The sequence below is a fragment of the Ambystoma mexicanum genome, chromosome 10 (assembly GCF_040938575.1).
Source record: "Ambystoma mexicanum isolate Mex_15411 chromosome 10, UKY_AmexF1_1, whole genome shotgun sequence".
Classification (NCBI taxonomy): domain Eukaryota; kingdom Metazoa; phylum Chordata; class Amphibia; order Caudata; family Ambystomatidae; genus Ambystoma; species Ambystoma mexicanum.
In genome coordinates this window covers 1691959719-1691979701 of record NC_090932.1, presented here as the reverse complement: position 1 = coordinate 1691979701, position 19983 = coordinate 1691959719, and positions in this window count along the sequence as shown.

Genomic DNA, 19983 nt, shown 5'->3' with positions numbered 1-19983 from the left:
GAGGTCCGATCAGATTACAAAGTTTTCTAACAAACATTTCCTTGTGTTTGGTAATTTCGACAAATCTGCCCACCTCGATATATGGACCCTCGTCAAGATGGTGACTCGGACCACGTGCTCACCATCCAGTGATCGGGTCATGCAGCGCTGCTGAGGTGTCACGTCTCATCCAAGAAAAGGGGCCCCCTTTTACACCGAACGATCCCGGTCCGATAGCCGTGTCAACCTTCAATGAGCTGGCATCAATCTTGAGGGTCCCTATTCGGACGCCATCGGTAAAAGCAAAAGGAAATATTGAGGCTGAGTACCCCAAAAGGAAATACACCAAATGCGGCTTTACAAAGATACACAGATCTTTATTCTACAACTGAAAAGTTTTCAAAGAAACAAAGTATCGGAAAGCTATCAGGCCCTCAGTACATCACAGCGAATACCAGCCCGTTCGGTGTGAGAAGTGAGTGGGGCTGTACATCAGAACATTCACTCTTTTATACAATTTTACAACATGCAGCCCATCTACAGGTTAATCATTCCTTAGGCTAGGGGTTCATGCTGCGTTCACTTCTAATCTATTCATCTATAGACATATGGATTATTCCTAGTATATTAACAAATAGGTCACAATGGCAACAGTGTATTCTTTGGATTTACCATTAAGCCTTTGTACATGTTTTATACAATGTAGTTCAACAAGTGTTCATATTCAGTATTTAAACAGCATTGTGCTTGATATATGCTCGCGGATCTGTATCGTTGGCATAGGTAATCCTTGATCTACAGGTCAACGAAGGACAAGGTCTCATTACATGACCCTAACATTTGGCCTGCGGCCAGTTTAGGCATTAACTTGCATGTAGAGGTCAAGATGGCCAAGTTATAAACAGAAGAACACTGTCCACCATTTTAGAACACAGGGTGACTGTGGAGTGAGAATCAAAATGGCGGATGAACCTAAAATGCTGGCTGGATTGATCTAAGGTCAGAACTTCGCAACACAGATTTCTTAGCAGAGCGACTGGACTTAGGCCAATATATACAATGAAGGAGACACAATATGATATCCAGTTTAACATGTTGGTTCATCACAGGCGGCAACGCTCATTCCAGAGAGCCGCAAGTTGGAATTCAAAGAGCCGCATGCAAGTTTTCTAAGTGCAGCAGGAAATGTTTAGAAATCCGCCTGTTGTTTCCTCACAGGCGGCAGAGCTTGTTCCTGAGAGCCACGCAAACGTTTCCTAAGTGCGACAGGATGAGTTTTGTAATCTGCCTGTTGTTTCCTCACAGGCGGCAGGACTCGTTCCTGAGAGCTGCACGTTTGTTTTCTAAACTCGGCAGGAAGAGTTCAAAGGAAATCACAAGTAGGATCTCTAGACACGGTAGGATAATTACCAAGGTCGGCGATCAGCACGCGTGGCAAACGATGCAGCACAGATGGCTTTCACTGCTGATAATTTCGGAAGGTGGCCTGTAAGCAAAATCCACCTATTCAAACGGAGCTCAGGAAGGAACATGAACAGTACTCCCATAGGAAAGTCGGAGAGAGTTGCGAGGATGCAGATTAGCCCTTCAGCTCAAGGACTCCATGGGCCTCATTACGACCCAGGCGGTAAGGGGTTTACGGCAGCGTTAACAGCGCTGACCCTTACCACCTGAGTACGAGGTCCCTTAGCGCCATGGCGCTTTTAACACCTGCTTTTAGCAGGTGTTAAAATCCATGGCGCTAAGGGACCATGGAGTTAATTACGCCACCGTAATTTACGGTGGAGTAATTAACGCCTTCCCCACTCCCATTATGCCCTATGGGGCAAAAATGGGAATGGGGAAGGGTAAATGGGGATTGGGGACTTACCGCCCCACCAAGGTCGGAATGGGGCGGTAAGTCCGCCAACCACCATGGCGTAAACGTAGTTTACGCCATGGTGGTACAGTCACGGCCCAGGCGGTAACTTACCGCCTGGGTCGTAATGAGGCCCCATGTGTTTAATCAGAAGCAGTGAGTAGCTTCCAAACACTGCTAATAACAGTTTAGAAATCACTTGTCAGTCTCTCAGCACGTGATACACGTGATACTAACAGCGTGTGTAATGCAAACACCGTTTGCTGGGCAAAGTATTGAATAGCCTCCATCTGGAATAGAAAGGCTGTGTGGTTCTGTAGGCATAACAATCCCTATGAGGATGGGGTGCTACAGGACCAGATGCAATCTAACTGCCATACATGACAATGGGAACATTCTCAGAAAAGAGTTAGAATGGGTGTGTGCATTTGGACAAGATCAGAAAATAGGTGGGCTGGAGAGGCTCCAGTAAGCAACCCAAGAGGTCAAGCATGTGGATGGCTGCTGATGGAGGTCAAGAGAGTGCACTAGTGCAAGAGACTTGTTACGTGTCCGGTAGACCGAATATTGTTGTAGGTTAATGCTGTTTTCTAATGGCAGAGGTGTTAAGGAACATCTGGTGTAAGGAGGCAAAGACGTTACATGTCTAGCTAGACCCAAATTTGTTGTAGTGATAGCTGCTTACTAATGTGTGTGGACGGATAGACATGTCTGAGGCAGATGTCCATGGAAGTGATGAGTTGATACGTACATTAAGCTCAGTTGGAGCTTATATTTGATCTCGCTGAGTGATCAGATTATTTGTGTGAAACGACAAGCTACCCTCATAGGCTCTTTTAGGCACTATAGACAAGCTACCCTCAAAGTCTTGTAAGCACAAGTAGATCAGCTATTTTAGTACATCTTCTAGGCATGACAGACAGGCTACCTTAAGATCTTGGGATCATAGGAATCTCTAAACGCAATAGACAGTCTACCCTTAGTGTTGCTATATATTTTACAGGATACCACATGGAATCTTTTAAGTGCAATATCAAGGATACCTGCATATATCTGTTATGCATTACAGTGGCTAACGTATAGATCTTCTGAGTGCAATGGATAGGTAACCATCACATATCTCGTAGCGTAATGGACAGGCTAACATTATAAACTGCAAAATAAAGGAAAGTAATTCATTTGCAACAAATCCCTGATCTCTAAAGTATAAACTATGCAAAGTGAGCTTAGTTAGACCTTTGTACAAAAAACACTTGAAGGTCCCCTAGTTTGGCATGATTGTTTTGAAAAACCAAATTGGGTCCATGCAGGACATGCTTATGCAACCCATAATGCTTAAGGTCCACACTTTGCTCAGATATTACATTTCTGTCTGACCAATTCTATTAAATCCTGTATATTAAACAAGGTTCCTTTGAGGACTTGTTACTCAAGAAGAATGTAAATAGTCTGATAGATTAGTATATTCCCCCCATTTCCCCCACAGATAATCTTTGATACCCTTTCTAGAACTAGTTGCCTATGAAATTTGAATCGTCACTGGGGGATCCATAGAACATAGCCCAACACCTAGTTTACATGGGGCCCCTGAACCCCATGACCTTTGTTCCACCCTTTTCCACAGCACTTTGCATCTGAGGGACCGCAGAACATATGAGGTATGAACTATCGGCCAAGAGTAATGATAACATTATCTCTGACGTCAGAGCATTAGGAAACATCATCATCATAGAAAGTAGGATTATGAAGCAGCAAATGACCGAGATTGAGGTGAAGGTCAGTAAGATGCACCATAAGATCAATAGCAGCAGGAATTGTATCTATATGGGGCATATTGATATTAGATCGGCTACATGTAGGTGAAACAGATTTTGAAGAGGCAAGTGAGATGCAAGACCAATCATAGGTAGTGCATGGTCATGTTCAAGGCTGGTCGAAGTTACAGAGGTATGTTTAGATAAGTCTGAAGCAGGAGTAGTGTTCTAAGTGAGCATAAGGCCCTTAGGGTATTGTGCATGCAATGGATGGGGATTCAGAATAACTCTGACACCAAATCATCGAACCAATTTAGGAAGATGCCAAAGGTTGCTGTTATAATAACAATTATCTAAAGTAGGGAGTTACAACGAACATCAACGGACTTCCGCTCAAGCTCTCAGTGCATTCTTCATAAAAACACATTTATATACTAAAAACCCATCATAGGTGATGTCATACTACGTTGCAAATTTGAAAAACCTACATGGGGTAGTATTGGCTCAAGGGGAACATCTAAGTATACTTTCTATAAGGGGTGGGATTGTGATTGGATATCTACTGTCATGTGGACAACTCATGCCTACCTTTAAAACATGCCATCTTTAACACTATGAAGTACATAGTATATCATTAGCTCTCGAACTATAAGGCCCTTCATTATACAGCCCTCTATAATTTGTTTGTGTGCAACATGCATGCATGTGCATGGCCAGTCATAATCACCAATGAGCCATGTGTTCCCATGCTTCCCAGCTTCCAGGGCCTGGTGTAGCAGAGACATCCTGAAGAATTAACTATCATGTGTGCTGCCAGGATAATTGGCATACACTTCAGTAATGATGCCCTTGGCATCACACACAACCTGAAAATTGATGGAGTACCAATGTTTCCGGGTGCGGTAGATGTGCTCTGTTGCTTCAGGTGGATATAGAGCAACATGGGTGCAATCAATGGCACCAAGCACTTTTGGGAAGTGTGCCATCCCATAAAAGTCTTGCACCACGGCCTGCCTTTCTGCCGGTGTAATGGGCATATAGATATGCCGGCAGAAGGATGTGCAGTTATAATTGCCAACACCTGGTATAAGCAGCGTGACTGCGTGGCCTAGGAGATGCCGCCTGCTATGGTGGTAGTGCGCTGGAATGAGCCAGTGTTCAATAAATGCTGAACATTCAGCACCTTTTGCAAGGGTCTCAGTGCTTGGGAGCACATGGTGGGTGATGTGAGGTAATCTTCCCACTCCATGACCAGGGAGAGGATGATATGGGGGAAACCTATACCTGCCATAGATCTGGTCTTCAAGCATCCCAAAAAGGTTGGTCCTTGGGTGGAAGATTCAGACCCCGGCCATCCTCCTCCTCATGCGGTGTCCCTGGATGACTGCTGCAACAAATGGTGCATTCATTGTGGCTGTATCCATGCATTTGTTAATCGTGCATGCTTTTTAGACATTTGTTAGTGTGCACATTGACGTTGACTCCTGCTATTGCGTGGCATAGCTGTTTTTTGCGCTCAGGCCTTCCCTGTTCAATTCCATGAATACTTTAGTTTTGCGCATGTATGGGCAGTGCGATTGTTTGGCAGTGTTATGTCCCTCGTAACGTCCACATTTTTTCTTGTTCTTCCTCATTCCACGTGCTGCGCCCCCTTTTTAGGTGGATGCTCAGGCCCGGCCGGCCCTTCTCTTGGAGTCTTGTACAAGGTGTTTGTCGGGTGGCAGTGACGTGGTTGACTGGAGTGGTTTCCTCGCAAGTGATGGGTAAGCCCTGTGCATTGTGTTCCATAAATCGCTGAACAGGTATTTTGTGTGCAAGTGCCGTGTGTTCCACGCAGATTATTCCCTGAATTGGGTCCATTGTCCCTAACTCCCGCCCCCTCACCACTGTCATATTGGAAAAGAAGGAGAAAAGCCATATATGGGATCCCATGTATTGTCCCAATACCGCATCAACTGTACGAAAGACGATATGCACTCGGACAATCATATAAAGTGTACCCTTCCACTGTTGGAGTGGAAGGATGTCATGTAGAGGATGTCAGCATGCACCATTGGACATTGTGGAGTGCTAAGTGAAACCTGAAGAGGTCAGAGTGATGTCATAAAGAAGATATAAGAAGATATATCCAAACAATATGAAAATACTCAAGAGTGATGATGTAACTGAAGCAACAAGAGAAACATTTAGGTAAGGATACAGTCATCATATATACAAAGAAGATAAAGTAGCTTGTTGGCCAATAACTGTGACTACTTAGTAACACAAGGTAGACGGGGCCTGCTACAGAGAAAATATAAAGTGGCAAGAACAGACCATAATAGGAAAAATGTTATTTGGCTTGTGCCAAATTTAGCCCAGCTACCTCAGAAACAGACCAAGGCTTCAAAGTCAAGAAATGCTGGAAAACAGCTTTGTGTGCAAAACAAAGAAGAGTCTATGCTGGACTGGGATCAAGGATGCTATTTTAAGGAATAAGTGCAAGGCACAAGGGGAGGCAGATGGATACGCCTTGTATGTGAGACATATATCTCTAAGATTAAAGAAAACAAAAACATCTGCAAGAGCCAAGTATTGGACAATGAAAAGTGTATGAAGTCTATAAAAGGTGGAGTGAGCAAGTCTCCAGATGCCATGAAGTGTAATGACACTGAGTATAATTAAATTAAATAGCAGTAAATGGAATGTCGAAATGGACACATTTGTGGTCCCTTCACGTGTGATTCCACGGTTGAGAACAGGGGCTACTCACTAAGCTTTGGAAGAAGACAGTGATGTGCTACGACTCCCTTAAATGTCCTAAAACAGAGAACAGGCTACAAGGCTACTGATGAGAAGACGTTAGCTCATGGTTGGACTGAGAGATGATTTATTAATTGGGAACGCTGGGAGTAATCTGATGTGGCTCGAGTACATGGGTTTAGTTTCTCTCTTGTGCTGCTAGCTGACCCGAAAGTCTAAGGGTGGGTGAGAATGCCCACCAATCAGCGGGTCTATGGGGTAACCTGTTATACAATGTTGTGCAGACCAATCTGCTGACTTTTTTCAGTATGATATGTATTTACAGGTAGTTTGAGGTGTGCCGTACAGATAAGAGGCATCCAATGAAGAACTAACCCGTATGTATGCCAGAGGTGCATGTGCTCCCCTAACCAATCCCTCACCTCAATAGGGTTTACAGTTTGCCACATAGGATGACGTCATAAATGATGCATATTGTGGCATAAAGCCTCTGTATAATCAGGTTTGTGTGTGAGTGTGCAGGCATCAGTCCGATGTCTGCCAGTTGACCCTGCTTTATTAAATTGAGAACAAAGTGGTACTTTGCCATATTGTTTGTATCTGTCAGGTTGTTTGGTCTGTGAACTTTATTGGTAATTCCATCTAGCTCAAGAGACGCTTCAAGGTGCTAGAGCACAGTGCCAAGTAGAAACATGCATGCAAAACGCACCCTAACACTCATTCTGTGAATGGGTGCCCAGCAACTCACTACTTCTCCCCATCCTTCCTCCTATGCAAAACCCACCCTAACTCTCATTTTGTGACTTGGTGCCCAGCAACTTACTACTTCTCCCTACCCTTCCTCCTATGCAAAACCCACCCTAACTCTCATTTTGTGACTTAGTGCCCAGCAACTCACTACTTCTCCCTACCCTTCCTCCTATGCAAAACCCACCCTAACTCTCGTTTTGGGACTTGGTGCCCAGCAACTCACTACTTCTCCCTATCCTTCCTACTGTGCAAAACCCACCCTAACTCGCATTCTGTGACTGGGTGACCAGCAACTCACTACTTCTCCCCACCCTTCCTCCTATGCAAAACTCACCCTAAATCTCATTCTGTGACCGGGTGCCTAGCAACTCACTACTTCTCACCATCCTTCCTCCTTTGCAAAACCCACCCTAACTTTCATTTTGTGACTTGGTGCCCAGCCACTCACTATCTCTTCCTCCTATGCAAAACCCACCCTAACACTCATTTTGTGACTTGGTGCCCAGCAACTCACTACTTCTCCCCATCCTTCCTCCTATGCAAAACCCACCCTAACTCTCATTTTGTGACTTGGTGCCCAGCAACTCACTATCTCTCCCCGCCCTTCTTCCTATGCAAAACCCACCCTAACTCTCATCTGTGACTGGGTGCCCAGCAACTCACTATCTCTCCCCACCCTTCCTCCTATGCAAAACCCACCCTATCTCTCATTTTGTGACTTGGTGCCCAGCAACTCACTACTTCTCCCTACCCTTCCTCCTATGCAAAACCCACCCTAACTCTCATTTTGTGACTTGGTGCCCAGCAACTCACTACTTCTCCCTACCCTTCCTCCTATGCAAAACCCACCCTAACTCTCATTTTGTGACTTGGTGCCCAGCAACTCACTACTTCTCCCTACCCTTCCTCCTATGCAAAACCCACCCTAACTCTCATTTTGTGACTTGGTGCCCAGCAACTCACTACTTCTCCCTAACCTTCCTCCTATGCAAAACCCACCCTAACTCTCATTTTGTGACTTGGTGTCCAGCAACTCACTACTTCTCCCTACCCTTCCTACTGTGCAAAACCCACCCTAACTCTCATTTTGTGACTTGGTGCCCAGCAACTCACTACTTCTCCCCATCCTTCCTACTGTGCAAAACCCACCCTAACTCGCATTCTGTGACTGGGTGACCAGCAACTCACTACTTCTCCCCACCCTTCCTCCTATGCAAAACCCACCCTAACTCTCATTCTGTGACCGGGTGCCTAGCAACTCCCTACTTCTCACCATCCTTCCTCCTATGCAAAACCCACCCTAACTCTCATTTTGTGACTTGGTGCCCAGCAACTCACTACTTCTCCCTATTCGTCCTACTATGCAAAACCCACCCTAACTTGCATTCTGTGACTGGGTGCCCAGCAATTCACTACTTCTCCCCACCCTTCCTCCTACTGCTGCTATAAATGCACTACCGCTTTTGACCCTTGCGTATACTTCCTAAGCCTGCTTCTAGCACCGACCGCCTGCCTCCCCGAAAGCTGTCAGAGCTCCAGACATGTGCCCCACTTTAAGACATGTGCGTAAACTTCCGACAAACGTTGTGGTCGAATCAAATGAAAATCTGACGATTTTAGGTTTGTGCGGTTAAGCTCTCCCAGGCCTACCAGAGACAAACCGGCAAAGTTGCCTGGAATCACCCTCACACGGCCGGCAAAGTTGCCTGGAATCACCCTCACACGGCCGGCAAAGGTGCCTGGAATCACCCTCACACGGGTCACGGACGCCCTGCCATCCATAGCTTCTGGAAGGATCTATGTGATTACTTGCCATTTTCGGCCATCGCAATTGTCAGGTCGACATGTTGGTACGATTCCCTTCCTGGGATATTGCTCCATGTTGAGCGGAGTCTCCTTTCATCCCCTGGATGTCTTTGCTTTTCCAGCGTGGTCCCGCACAATCTTTTTTTTTTCTGAGTAATTATTGCTCGCGGACATAGCTCTTGGTTTGCGGTGTGTCTTTACTGACAGGTATTTACTTAGAAATTCATCCCCTCCCGTGTCGCTGGCGTGCGATGCACGCGGCAGTGTGGGCCCATCAGATGGCAAAGAATCGCCGAGTCAGCAAATGGTCTGTCCCACTTGTCACATCAGAGGCGACGAGAAGCAATTAGAAGATCAAGCGCTGGTGCCAGCCAGTCCCCTATCGGTATTAATGGGCACGTCCAATCAGGATACCAGGCACATGTTCAGAGGAATGGGGGGCAGTTGGGATAAGGGGAGACACATCCCTGAAGCAGTTTCTGCTCCAGGGGCGGTGGCGGCTCTGACTTGAGCAGGTGCCTGCAAAGAGGGATCGCATGAGGGGAAGTCAGGGGTCGTAAATACACGCCCTTTGCTCTCCCCAGTGGCCCCTGTGTCTGTCTGTGCAGCACCGGACACTCCCAGGCTTCTCCCTAGTCTCTCGCCTCAGTGGGAGTGGAGGTATTGGTCCTTTCTGGGCCCTCTGTCCCTTCTTATGCTGATAATCAAGGAACTAAGGCCTCAGTCTGGCACGCTTTCCTCATGGCACAAGCATTATGCCTTCCGCTGTGCATCAATGGTGACTTGCACACATGCTTTCCTGAGCCACCTTGAAGCCAGAACTATTGCAGTGGAGTGCAGTGAGGGGGAGATGACGTATGGGGAGGCACACAATCCTAGGTATCTGTTGCTTATACCCGCCCATCACCATGCGAAAGCCTATGGCCATCCCTAGCCGTTTCCTGCCACATGCCTCTGCCATAAAAACACCCTGTTGGAATATCTTTGAGCACCCAGGCGAGCCTAGGCCACGTCTCAGATTGCAACACAAATCCACTGTTTGCAAAGAAGAGAAGCAATATGTGTGCACTTTGCCATCTGCTCTCTGTGCACCAAGGGAAGGCTGGGACCTACTTGAGTACCTCATCTCTGCAGGCAAACATGAGGTTACCCCATGGCAGTGCTTGGGCAAGGTCACAGGATAGTAACCACACCTCTCCCCTGTACTATGGTCACTGACCAGCATGCCACCACCAGCCCCTACCAGCACTCCAGAAACGTTTGCTGCATATAAACATTGAAAAGCACCATCATTAGTAGCTGATACCTCTGTGGGCGCGCACACCGGCGCGCACACCGGCAAACCCTGCCCCCGCACGCGCTCCAGAGCAATGTTGGTGAAGCGTTTCTGCACACCCAAAGTATCACAGTTGCATGAGTTTGTGCACACTCAATTTCTGACTGGAAATAAGGCTGTGTTTGGACATCTTTCCATACCACTCAGTGGAAAAACCACTACCATTCTGGGATGGCTTGAACAGCGTTGTAGGGCAAGTGTGTTCTTACAGTCAGGGTGTCACTAGATTAGCACAATGGAAGAGAAGGCCACTTCACCCTAGACTTGTCAACTACTGCATACCGCAGCAACTGCTTGGCTGCTATTGCACACTAGGCCCTCATTACAAGTTTGCTGGTCTGGTATTAAAGTGCCCGTAACAACGTATACCAGTACTAGACCGGCAAATCACGAGTCACATGAACCACTACTTCTGGAATGCCTTGTGCCGCCAACACCACCCACGGTATTAGTGGCGTTGGGCAGAAAGGCAATGGAAATTCCAGCAATGCTGGTGCAATCTGACATTAACACTGCACCGAAGGAAACACAGTCACATTATGAGCATGGGCTTGCCAGTAACACAGGCAGAAATATGACGGTATTACCGGCAAATCCATGCCAGTACCACTACCACCTCAGAGCTGCCGGTAAATGGACCCAGGTGGAGGAAAAAACAACACAGGTGCACCCTATTCACACAGCTGCACCAAATACACATAGGTACAGTACTAAAGGACAACACACACCACAAGAACATTTCCCAACACAACCATGCAGGCACACATTGTTGCTGTCATGGACATGGAGGCATAGCATGCTGGAGTGCAGCTGATTGAGCTGGAGCAGCAGCAGTGGAGACAGGAGGCCAGGGACAGGAGGACAAAGAGGAGGATTATTGGGATGAAAGTGGTGAGGCCGAGATGTGACGTGATTGCGCGCACAAGGGCCACACCCTGGGCTCCTGGGCTCTGACAGACAGCCATATACACACCCTGAACCGCCTACACAGAGAGACAATACTCAAACGCTTGTCCCTTATCCAGGATTACATAGGGAGCAGGATCAGCATCAGGACAGCCATACCACCGCTGTTGAAGTTGTTGTTGGTCCAGCACTTCCTCACCTCTGGCACGTTTCAGCACTCTATGAGCCAGCTGCATGGCATATCGCAGCCTGCTTTCTCCAGAGTGCTGGTGCAGGTACTGGAGGCCCTCCTGGGCCATATGGGGGAGCACATCATCCTCCCAACCGCCCAGGCACAGGTCAATGCCACCAAATCCCACTTAAATGCGATTGCGGGCATGCCCAATATGTTGGCAGCATTGGACTGCATACACGTTGAGCTGGTGGCCCCCAGCCCCACGCCTCAGAGGAGGTATACAGGAACCAGAAGCAGTACCATTACCTCAATGTCCAGGTGACCTGTGATCCAACCTGACTATCACACACTGCTGTCCCTGCTTCTCTTGGTTCAACCCACAATGTCATGATCCTAAGAATAGCACCGTGCCAACATACATGGTGTCCCACAGAGTAAAAATATCGTGGATGTTGGGTGAGTGCATTTCTATGTATGCCTACATATCAACAAGGGTCACAGGCAAAGGAAGTAGGTGGTCAATGCCACAAATGTATGTCCGCCATTCACCCTACAATTGCAGGACCAACCTGCGTACACCCAATTTACAGGCCACTAGACACAGGAGTAGCACATGACTGGAGAGGTATCAGTCACAGACCAGGCCATTTCCAACACCAAACATCAACCACATGTAATGCGCTACAGGTACCAGAATGCAACACTGCCACTCCTGCAAAACAAGTTTATGAGAGGTATGTCCTAGTGAGACTTGGTACATGCATGAACACACTGAAAGTTGAAAATCCACTGTCACAGCCAACACCACTGCCTATCACTCACACATGTCAATGTGAACATCAATGGGTCTTGTTTTGTGCACTGTTGCCACCTGCAGTGTATGGGTTGATAGTGGGATTGAGAGGGAGAGGAGCAAGATGGCAATGATGTGCAGTTGGCAGCTACAGTGTTGCCCAACTTGTCACTAGGTGTCAGGGCCTTCTATGCTTGGTAGCTGTCATGTGGTGTTGATCTATTAATTAGTATGGTTTGCCCCCATTGTGGGCGTCATGAAGTGCATGCAATCAGTGGTGTAGTAGAGGCATAAACACCTTTGAACTAGAAAAATAGGGAATTAATGCAGACTGGTGAGCCTACACTATTGTAGGTCAGTGGCAATGCATGTCCTACCTCCAGAAATCCACCCAAGGAGCTGAACAAAGCAAGGTACTGCTGTGACACAATGGCTGTCTCAGGGTGCAGCAGGGAGCATAAGGCACAGAAATACAATCGTACCAGATGCATGATGTTGCCAATCAACACAGACAGCCTAAGTGAAGGACATGGCAAATTGACACTGTCCTGCCACATGCAAGATAATGCTAACCTTATGTCCTCACCCCTTGCCGGTGACTCTGGATACCCTATGCCTCCATGGCAGATTACTCCTCTGAGGGATCACCAGACGCAGGAGGGGGTGGCATACAATAGGGTGCATGTGCGGACCATGGCAACCATAGAGCAGACATTCAGGATCCTGAAGGCACATTTCAGATGCCTACATCGGTCAGGTGGTGCACTCATGCACAGGCCAGAGAAGGTGGGGAAAATAGTCCTGGCCTGTGCAATGTTGCATAACATCTGCGTCAGACGCAACATACCCCTGCGCCAGATCTGGACATACCACCACCAGAGGATGAAGATGATGATGCCCCCTTCCACAATTCACTACCCCTCCACCTCACTGCATGTCATGCACACACACAATAAATACTTGCACAAAAAGAAGGAATGTACATTAATTGCTGCAAGTGTAAACCAAGATGTATTGAACACAGTTATCAAATTACTACCAATACCCTCTACCCCATACACATGCTTCCCCCTCTGCACATACCTCATCCCCACACACCCTGTCCCCATACACCCCCTCCAACTCCCCAACACCCTGTGCCTCACAACCCTACACTCCCTGCCCACATGCCCTATCCCCACGCAAACCCTCCCCACATACCCTGTCCCCACGCAACACCCCTCCCCCTCCCCACCCACCCTGTCCCCATACACCCCCTCCAACTCCCCAACACCCTGTGCCTCACAACCCTACACTCCCTGCCCACAAGCCCTATCCCCACGCAAACCCTCCCCACCCCTCCCCACATACCCTGTCCCCACGCAACACCCCTCCCCCTGCCCACCCACCCTGTCCCTCCACACCCACCCTGTCCCTCCACACCCACCCTCCCCCTGCCCACCCACCCTGTCCCTCCACACCCACCCTCCCCCTGCCCACCCACCCTGTCCCTCCACACCCACCCTGTCCTAGTGGCACAATATCATAGTCACTTCTTTGGCTTCTTGCCCACAGGGCCCTTGCCAGGCCCAGGTGTGCCCGTTAGCCCCTGGGAGTGGTGCCTCAGGCTGCCCTGCAGAGAGCTTGCTGGGGTGGTCACACTTGAGGGTGGGTCAGATCCCTGGGCCTCCGAGCAATCCAGGGTGGCCCGCAGGGTGTGGGTGAGAGACGGCCAGTGCAGGCACCCCCTCATTGCCCTTCTGGACCCTTTGTGCTAGTAGGACGAGGGCCTGAGGTGGCGAGTCCCATGGCCTGTGTGCACCTGCTTGCCTGCACACATTCCCAAATGCGGCATAACTCATTGGGCCTCATTACGAGGTTGCCGGTCCAGATACAACAGTACCGGTAAGCTTACCAGTACTGCTGTATCTGGACCGGCAAACTCCGAGTTGTGCTTGCGGGTGCCTTTCATTCCGCCAGGTCTTCCCTGGTGGAATGAAAGGCACTCACTAGCACAGCAAGCATGTAGCACTGGCACCGTTATATACCGGTACTGGCACCCACAAAAGGGCAATTAGTGGGTTTGGGGGGGCTGGAATACCCCGGTCGGATTTTCTTGCCTGTATGGAGGTAGCCTTGCCAGTAAAACTGGCAAGGCTATCTCCAACATCGTAATAAGGCCCATTGAGTTGTTGCTGCACCCTGATGGCCATTTCAATGGGTTGTTCCTGAATCCCACGTATTCTTATATCCCTGTTCCGGATGTTGGGCACAGGTGATGGAGGGGTACTGTGCAGGGTTTGAAGGGCTGAATGTTGGTGTTGGGTAGGGGATGTGCTCCACAGAATCATCATCACCTCCCTCCTCCTCAGCGTCCTTGCCGGGATAAACTGGTTCCTGGTGTGGTGTTGGCGTCACCACAGGTAGGGTGGGCTGGGCTACAGGTTGAGTGGGCTGTGCAACTGATGATAGCTTGGCTGCAGATTGAGTGGTCTGTGCTACTGGTGGTGGCTGCGTTGCAGGTTGAGAGGGCTATGCCGCACATGTTGGCTGGGCTGTGGGTGATGACGTGGCCATCCCACCTGCACTTGCCCATTCTAATGATGGACCTGCTCTTTCACTGTTGGAGGATGTGCCTGTTAGGATGAGATGAGTACGCAGTTAGTATTCAGTGAGTCACATCTGGCAGTGTGCATTACACTGATGCTACATTGTGTGTGTCATGCACCTGTCATGCTGTTTGGTCGTTTGGTTTGCTCTGATGCGTACATGTACATGTGGGCAGTGGGAGTGCACATTGACTGTTGGTCTGCCATAGTGACTTGTAGTGGTGTGTGTGCGTTGGAGCTATGCTTCTAGTTTTGTACTCCCTTGGTGCACATGGCAAGCACTCATGTTGCCATGTGTGGAACACTGCATGCTGTCTATAGCACTTGTGCATGGCTTCCTCTGTACTCAACCCTGGCATGTGCGGCTGTGTGATTTGAGCAATGTTCTGTGGATGTCATGTGTTGAACCCATTCCCTTGGCCATGCATTGTTTATCTGCCTGGGGATTTCTTCGTGTGGACACATGTTTGTCAATTACATGGGACTTGTACTTACCGTGATTTCCTTGTGTCCCGACTCCGGCCTCTGCCACAGCAACTCCCTCAATTCACTCCATATACAGTATAGAACAGCATGTTTCCTCCCAGGGCATCAGGGTCGGGGTAAGGCCATCCCTCCTGCTCTTGCCCGGGATTCCCTGCGATGTGCAGACATGATGTTCCACACATGCAAACGCAGGTCGTCCCATCACTTGTGGCAGATAAAGGGTGTGTGGGGGACAGGACCCATTGCAGAGACCTTCTTCACCACTGCCTGCCATATAGCAGACTTCCGCCTTTGGTTGGTGTCTGAGCGAAATACTGCCTCTGCATGATGTACAAAGTGGTCCGTTAGCGCAATGAGTTCTGGCTCCGTAAAGAGTAGCTGGCGGAGCCGGACCTCTGGTCGGCGAGATGTTCCACTCACAGGCATGTTGACAATGTTATCTTGTGTGGATGGCAACAGGAAGTGGCTGATTTTTAATGGATTGAGTTTTCCAAAACGGCTGCCGGCGAGCTTCCACATCCAACGATGATTTTGTTTCTGGTGTCACTAATTCCGCTACGGAAACACAGGTGCCTGTGGTTCCGGCACTGTAGGTGCCGCTATCATTGGTACCGGCATGTATTTGCTAGAATAAACATCATTTTGATGTTTACGCTGGTAATTCCAGTGCAACAGTAGTATCGTTTACGGCAAGAGGGGATGCACGCGCCCACAGACCTGGAATTTGCCGGTAATTCTGGCAGTCTGGTTGCCTGAAACGGTTCTACTGGAACAAAGGCATTACCAGCATTTTATCGCAAGCTTGTAATGAGTCCTGCATGCAGTGTAAAACACAATTGGAAAATGATCTGCGCATGGTTTTCATGCATTGTATGATTGTGGTGGATTTATGACCTGGAGAGAGGGCATGGATCATAATCACTGAATCGGTCACTGTACTGGTGTTGCCTCACGAATCCGACAGCATCATCACCCGCACCTGATTTTGATGATGATGGACATGGTTTGGTTTGCTGTGAAATCAACATGTGTCTGCAATGCAAAGGAAATGAAACATAGATGAGGCAAAGCTCTTGATTACACTGATGAAGCTGCAATGGGCAAAACGACTTTCCCAATACAAAAACGAGAGCTGCAATCAAGGACACACCTTTTCGCAGGCATTTTCTCTATGACCTCTGATGAATGACCTCAGCGTATAGTATATGTAAACAAGTGACTCAGCTATGTATCAATTTGCTAATAAAACAATTAATCGGACACACACAAAAGTCATTAAATATTAAATAACACTACATAACTTTTCAAAGCACATACAATACAAAGTTTATGTTTATGTTTATTATTTGATAATGCGCACAAAACCCAGAGGTAGCCGGGCGCAGCAGGTACAAGGTTACTTAAGCTTAGGTTACATACAGAGGATAAGAAGCATAACAATACAGTGCATGCATGTCCATACAAGCAGTTGAAAATGAAAAACTAACAGGTTACAATATTGAAGGTGTATACAAAAAGGTGAAAGGGTAAAAGCAGAATAGTCATGGACTGGTTTCAGGAGTAGCATGGCCGTAGGTACCGCACAGATTAGTTGTCGTTGGACCAGAGCCAGTTTTTTACCTTACATCTGAAGTTGGTATTGGGTAGGTTAGCCCTTAATGCAGTAGGCAATGCGTTCCACGCCTGGGCAGCTCTGACAGGGAAGCTAGATCCGATTTGGATCGTCCAAATCTAGGGGTTTCAAGCAGGAAGTGGTTGGTAGCCCTAGTGTGGTGTCTGGACGATTTCTGGTCAGTCTGGCCAAGATGTAGGGGGGTGCTGTGTTGTTAAGCCCTTTGTGGGTGAGCGATAGTGTCTTGAGAAGGACTCTGTCACTGATTTTAAGCCAATGGTGGTCTTTCCTGATTTTGGAGATATGTTCTCTACGGGGTATGTCAGGGGCTGCTCTAAGAGCGTTATTTTGAAGGATTTGTATTTTATTAATGATGATGGTTTTATTGGCTCCTGCATAGAGGGCATTGCAATAGTCCAGCTTGGACATTACTAATGTGTTAGCTAGTGTGATGCAGTTAGTTTTGGAAAGGTACGGTCTGCAGGTCCTGATTAATTTACAAGTGTACGCTGTAGAGGATGCCAGGGAGTTAACTTGTTTCTTGAGGGATAGAGTGGAATCAAGGTAAAAACCTAGAGTTTTTACCTCAGTTGCCACCTTGATTGACCATCTATGTTGAAATTGCTATAGTTGGGACCCCGTTTTTTTAGGTTGGAGTCGGAACCCAAGATCAGTATCTCTGTTTTGTCGTCATTTAGACGGAGGCCGTGGGAGGCCATCCATGCCTGAATGAGGAGGTAAATTTTGTTTACTAGAGCTGTGTCTTCGACAAAGTTGCCAGATAGTGGTATGAGAATCTGCGTATCATCCGCATAATTGGTGTAGATTACCCCTAATCTGTCAAGTTTGTCGAAGGGTGGCTTAGTAAATATATTATACATTGTCGGGGAGACACATGAACCTTGTGGGACACCACAAGTGATATGGATTGGGTCCGCTGCCGCTACAGGGGAGAACACTCTCATTGTCCGGTTAGCTACAAAGGATTGTACCCATGCTATATCTTCACTTGAGAAATGGGCGGCAGACGCTAAGTGGTTGCATAATACTGCATGATCCACCAGGTCAAAGGCCGCTGATGAGTCAATGAGGAGGAGCATAGCTGTAGTACCTTTATCCTTCAACTCGTCGATTTGTGTCTTGAGGTCAATAAGGACCGTTTCAGTACCGTGAAGAGGAGGTCAGCAATCGGGATAGGCCAAAAAAGGACTTTGCAAGTGGCCTTACCCTAGGTTTCTCTCAACCAATTTCGACATGTAAACGATGGTTTGGTACGTCTTCATCAGGAGATAAGGGTAGATGTCTATAAACAAAACAAATATATGGGCCCATCAGTTCCCTATCCAAAACTAAGATTAAGTGAAAAAGAGAGGCCAAGTGAAAGGAAGCAGAAAAGAGAATGCAAATACATGACTTCACAAAGCTAAATTGCAGACATAAAATGTTCTGCTATTGTCCTGCTGAAAATCCACCAATATCTACACATATTGGGGTTAAACTCAGGGCGTCATGCATGGTGTGCTACCATAAGGAATCAGTGTCCCTAGACCAGGCTGGTGCAGATCATTAATGTGGCAAAGAGTGATGGAAAATTAGATACACACCAATTGGAAAGAAGTCAGAGCCCACATGCAATTATTTGGAAAAAACTTTTGAAGGGACAACTTGCAAACCAACCTTGGCAACTGTAGCAGGAATCAATCCGTTGTTTAAATTTTGTGTGGAACAGAAAACACTGGCATGCACATTGGCAATGTTCTGATTAACAATCCTGCATTGCAGATGGTTGAATTTTAAGCTCCAATCTGTGAGGGTTTCAAAAGAAATTATATCAGAAACCCTAGCCAGGAATATGTAAAAGTGACTCGTACCTTATTGGTACATAGATGTATTATACAATATCCATGTAACAGAGGACGTCTAAAAAGAGCTACTTACCTGCGGATAGCATCCCACGAAAATCGTAGCAGCTGCTTGAACGGGAACTAAAGTCCACGGGATCAGCTGCTTGCTCCGGTCATCTATGACTCGTTCAAACAGGTGGGAGATGCGCATCTAAACTGCGTCTTCTTACCCACGCGTTAAGAGCACCTGGCTACCTATCACGTGATTACCCTGTGGCGCGTTGATAGGGTAATACATGACCTGAAGGGACACGTGATTGTTGGTCCACGTAGCGTGTGCGTCCGTCAATCGTGAATACTGAATGACGTATTCACATTGAGTCGCGTAAATGGAAAAAGTGATCGGAAAAAGTGATTGGCTTTTGTATGTATAATTATAAAAGAAATTTTAGAGCTGATCAACAAGGAATACTATGTGCCTGCATGCCAAAGTATTTAACCCCTCGGTCAATGTTTTTAGATTGAAAATCCATAATTCTTCTTTGTAGGCTAGGTTTTTTAGGATTTGAGTGGAATTATTATCAAAGACCTTTTCCACACAAAACCATTCCCTTTGATCTACTTTGTGGCCCATCTCAACGTAATGGATCACCATTGGGGCATTAAGGTTACGAGTTTTTATTTTTGAGCGGTGCTCGTTAATCCGTGTACTCACTTCCAATGTACATTTTTTGACATGGGCATCGAATTGCGTAAATTACATTTTTACTTTTGCAAGTCGTAAAGGTGCGGAGATCCCAATTTTTTTGTTGCATAGAAAACGAAGTCGTTTTTTTAGAGAATCTGCAAGCCACACAAGTGGTACATGGATAATGCCCGAGTACCGGATTTTGATTAAGATCCCGTATCATAGTAGGTTTAGGATTGCTTCTGCTGGCACGTGTAATCTTCTGTTTTAGATTTTTACTCTTTTTAAATGCAAAGAGAGGTTTAGGTAACATAGTGCCTGATGCATTTAAAATGAGCCCATTTTTTAATATAATGCATTTTATGGCTTCACTATGTTGACAAAAAGTAGATGCACATACTAGTTCTTCTTTTTTCTGTAGTTGAACTTTAGGTAACAGTAAGGCCTCTCTATTTGCAAAACAAGCTCTTTTTCTGGATTGTTTTCTGGACAACTCATGTCTACCTTTAAAACATGCCATCTTTAACACTATGAAGTACACAGTATATCATTAGCTCTCAAACTATAAGGCCCTTCATTATACAGCCCTCTATAATTTGTTTGTGTGCAACATGCATGCATGTGCATGGCCAGTCATAATCACCAATGAGCCATGTGTTCCCATGC